Source organism: Opisthorchis viverrini (assembly GCF_000715545.1).
Source record: "Opisthorchis viverrini unplaced genomic scaffold opera_v5_119, whole genome shotgun sequence".
NCBI lineage: Eukaryota > Metazoa > Platyhelminthes > Trematoda > Opisthorchiida > Opisthorchiidae > Opisthorchis > Opisthorchis viverrini.
The window spans coordinates 1,025,839-1,030,967 of NW_008751775.1; positions in this window are offsets into that span (position 1 = coordinate 1,025,839).

Genomic DNA, 5,129 nt, shown 5'->3' on the forward strand with positions numbered 1-5,129 from the left:
TCACAAACATGTTGATAGACGGACGGAGAAAGAAAATTTACCAAAAGTTTTCTTTTGTCAACGTTTGGGAGTTCGACGCATGAGAGGAAGTTCGTAAACGTTTCGTGCCAATGGATCCATTGTTCTGAAGCAGAAGAGGATTGGGGGTCGGCGTCAGACCGATCTGGGCGAAACAATCGTTCCATTGTATTTTGATAGAAAATTAAATTGTTGCGCACTCGAATGATTGTGCCAGAAACAGTGAACGAGGATTGCCGAATGATTGGCTTTAATCTTCTATCAATTTCAGTACATCAGCTAAAACATTAGGAAACAATTAGCTCAACGAATAGCGAGTAAAAAGTTAAACACGTCAGTATAGAACAATGTCATGCTGTCGATGATGATGACGATGACCTCGCGGTTTGCGCCATGCTGACGGAGGCACGGAGAACAACACTCGTCTCGGTAGACGGTGTTTCGGCATGTGCGTAGCACATGACCGAGCCACCGCAGTCGATGATGCTGGTTGTTTTCTCGGAATGAATTGCCTGCAGCACAACCAAATACCCGTTTTCTAATCGCCTCGTTGCTGATACGCTGACGCCATCCACAACCAGCCACGCTTCTGATACATCGGTGGTCGAAAACCTGAAGACGTCTCACATCATCTGTCCGCAGAGGCGACGCCTCAAACCCATACAACAACACAGCCATTACTGTAGGCTGGTACACACTTGAGGTCCAGTGGAATGCCTTTTTAACGCCACAAGCGATGACGCGAATCAGCAAAAGTGATTCGAGCTTTTGGGATTCTTGCACTGACTTCCGTCAGAGCCAATGCACCCACCAATGTATGTAAAGTTTTCCACAATCTCCAGTGATTATCCTTGAATTGTAAGGGATATGTTCGCAGCTGATACGTTCTGAAGCATGGCTTTGGGCTTTGAAGGTTCGAGGCGCATGCCAAAAGATGGTATGATGGTGGTCAGTTTATTCAACAAGGTTTGTGCTTCGCTTCGGTCTTCAAAGATGAGGTCGATGTCATCTGCGTACTCCAGATCGACAAGGGTTTCACCAGCAACAATTTGAACACCGGGATTTTGAAGACCGTACAATATTTGCCTCAGTATTTCATCCATGACGAAGTTGAACAAGAATGGAGAGAGTGGACATGCTTGTTTGACACCAATTTTTGTAGGGACGCTTTTGGAGAGCTCACCATACACTCTCCTAGGCCCTGAAGTATGTGAATATAGGGATCGGATTGTGTTTACAAACTTCTGTGGCATACCCTATTGAGCAAGTCTAGTTAACAGCACTGATCGGTCAACAGGATTGAACGCACCCTTGAAGTCAAGAAATACCAGGATTGTGGATCGTCTGTACATGTGGCGTTGCTCTGACATCTGACGGAGTGTGATGATGTGGTCAACGCAGCCTCTACTTCCTAGAAATCCTGCTTGATTCTCACGAGTCAAGGCTTCGCGTGCCACCATAAGACGATGGAGAATCAGTGTCGCCAGAAGCCTTGTCACAACAGGCGTCAAACTAACACCTCTGTGGTTGCTACATTCACTGCGAGTATCCTTTTTGAAAATGTGCATCACTATCGATTCACCCCAGTTGTCTGGGACTGTCTCCTTCTCCCAGATAGACCCCAATAGACTAAACAGGCACTGGCTGAGAATCCACCGCCATCCTTGAAAACAGCAGGCGGAAGGTCGTCAGGACCGACAGCACGATGACGCTTGAGTATAGAAATATATTCGGACACTTCTGAGACTGAAGGCGGCTCCATACATACGGTACACATTTCTGTTGAAGGCCAGGTTTCTGGGTTGGAGGTGGCGGATGGCCAGCTGAATTGTTGCTCGAAGTACTGTGCCCAGCGGTCCAGACGTCCTGCTTTAGCGCATATCAGGGAGCCATTTTTGTCCCTGATTATTTCTCTGAGAAGAGGTGTCTGAGTATCAGTCGAACGAATCAAGTAGAACAGTTTGCGCACGTCTACAGAATTCTCTGCATCTTCCATTTCTTCGACATTTCGGGTTCACCAAGTTTTTCGGTCTGCGCGGACACTCAGTTTCATCTGGCGTCGGATGACGCGCCGGGTGGAGTTGTGGTGGTGGCCAGGTGGAATCTGTCGCTGGCTCTCTAGCAAAGACACGGTCCTATCAGAGGTCCAATGTTTGGATGACGTTGGCTGGGCTGTACCGGAACCAGACATTCCGGCTTTGAATAGTGCCTTGGATATTTTTTCCCAGTGGCCGTTTGTATACGACACCGTACCCTCCGGCAGGCATTCAAGGAGCTGGTTCGGATAGTTTCGATCGACTTTTTGGTCATCTAGCTTCTCAACGGCTAAGCGAGGTTTGCGCGTTTTGCGTACACCTGAAAAGCGCAGTCAAAAGCAGTGGCGGACAAGTGTATGGTCGGAGTCCACGCTGGTGTTCCAGAAGGAGCGGCAGGCGGTGATCGACCCTCGCCACCGATAACTGACGGCAATGTGGTTTATTTGGATCCGGCGCTAGTTTCTTGGTGGGCACCACGTTGTCAGGTAATTTCCGCCGCTTCGGAAATTCATATTGCAAAGGAACAGCACTGGTAGGCACACATCTGAAGTGGGCGGTCTCCGTTGTCCGTCTGACTCGTGTCCAAACCAAGACAACCACCCAGTCGGGCCTCGCAGCGCTTAGTCTGCCTACCTGGGCGTTCATGTCACCAGCAACCACAACGATATCTGAGCTTTTAACCCGCTGTTGAAGGGCACCTAGAGCGTAAGCTGTCCTTGGCAAATTCAGAGCTACAGTCACTTGGGGCGTAAGCAGACACAATAAACAAGGTGCGATGAACCTCAACTCCTCTAGATTCTCTCACCGATGTTGCCAAACGAACCGCACAGAGGCGACTGTCAACGGGTATGCAGTCGAGCAGAGACGCTTCCATTCGTTCGCTCAATACAATACTCACCCCACCATATCCAGCTGCAGCAGCTCCTGCATCACCGGAGGTGTGCGTCCTTGTTTCATCAATACAGAGGGAATCCAGCTTACGCACAAGAGCCACCTGTTAACCTGCTTGCTTCAGCGTGCGAACATTGAAGGTGGCCAAGTAGATAGGCTTTCGGGGTTAAAAACAGACTTCGAGGTGTTTAGGGTAGTAACTGAATTCGGGCGTGCAGACGCTGCAGCTGAGTGTGATTCAGGGCAAACAGAACGGTCAGTCTTAGAGCTGTAACCTGCGGAGAAAGAATTCAAATTTGGGCTGGGGAGAGTGAAAGGCGGAAAACATGAGTCTAAGAAGGGAGGCGCAAGCAGTAGCAAGTTTTCACTTACCCGCCTTGCTGTGTGCAGCAAGTAAGACGACCCGGCTGATGGCACCTTGCGACGACCGATGTGTATGTCGTAGTTGTACGAGGGCTGGGATACTGCCAGGGCGCCCACACCTAGACAGGAGGACGATTAGGGCCTTCAATCAAGGCCTTTGGCTCAAAAGTCTAACCGCAAGGTAGCGGTGTTGGGCTTGAAGTGCAAGTAAATTACCATTTTGATGAAATACATCGCCATACATGTTCCAACCCCCAATCTGGAAGGCCAGGAGACTGTGTTCGTCAGACCTCTACCCATGGACCAACCTGGTATGAGAGACTGTGGGTATCGTGTCGACACCTCCCAGTATAGCTAAATGGGTCGCCGAGGTGCACAAACCGCCACGCTACGGCAAGTTCTAGCCTCTTCGTGACGATATGGAATGTACTGATCTCATGTTCACGTTGCGTGAAGTGATTGAGCAAGACTGTTCTCTGCCTTCCTTGTTAATTTTTGTCACCGATATTATCGAGGAATGCACACTTCAAGGAATCAGTGCCTTTGCCATCGGAATTACATTTGGGGGAGGAATTGAACTATAAGGACAACATTGGTTTGTTAATTGACAAACGTCAATCTTCGCAGTCCACTGTAGATAGAATTCCGTTTGTGGTCTGTAGCTTTACTATGCGTTTTTGTGCTATGTAGCGCACCGAAACTTGAGGAAGAGCGGCTGGAGCCTATTGACAGGTTCACTTATCTATGCATCTNCTGAATCTCGACAAAAGTCAAGGCATGCGTTATCAAGGTGCGAACTACATTTGCAAACTTTCGTCATTCACGGCTTCGGATATCAGTTTCACTGAGGCTAAAGGTCGTTTGTACACGTCAAGTGTGAGAACGGTTTCACTCCGTGGTTCCGAAACTCTCATCCTTCAATCCGAGGACGTTATAGGGATTCAAAGGTTCAATCATCGATACCTTTGCAGTGTAGCAGGTACTATCTGGTTACAGCGTGCTTGCAATTCAGTGCTGTGGAGAGGGTCAGTTGGAAATGAATCGGATTGCTGTAACTTCAAATAGACTCATCAGATTGAGCTAGTTGAGACGTATTTCACGCGTGCCCAATTAACGTCTACCAAAGAAGGCGCAGTTTTTCATCCTGAAGTCTAGGACCTGACAACGCGAGCTGATGGCGTCCACCCGTACACTGAGTGCTATGGGACCTTCACATTTCCTTAAGTGGTTCCCTTTGTACGTAACCGATACCACTTCCTAGTGAGACCGCCTAGTGAAATTTTTCTCCGTTGTTCTATGGTGGCTTGCAGTGGATGTTAGGTCGTTCCCGCTGATGACGTCTTATTTCGATGTGTTGGTTATATGAATATAGACGTGTTATCTTTGGTCGTTCTAAAGACATCAGGCTCTTCGTGATGTGTTCCCTCTCTCCATTATTCTCTTCACTCTCTGCTGATCACTCCTCGTGGCTGTATGGCAGTTAGGTACCAGTTGTATTACTGGTCTACCGCTGTCGATAGGTCTTGCCGCCTAACGTATATTACGGTGTATTGGTTTTCGCTCAGCTGCTCCAGACATCCGTGTTCGATGAATCTTGACGACAGGACGTTAGAAGTACCATTTGCTTCATTCGTAAGTTCGTCTATGGACACTCAGGCATGTAGTGGTTAACGGCCCTATGGAGTCTCACAGTTCAAATAGGAGATTCCGTAGTTCCGTATTCCGTTGAACCACCACGCCAAGAATAGTTTTAACTTCCTGGTATTCCAGATCTCCAATGATTGAAATATTAATCCACAAGTGTGAATATATTAGTCCAGT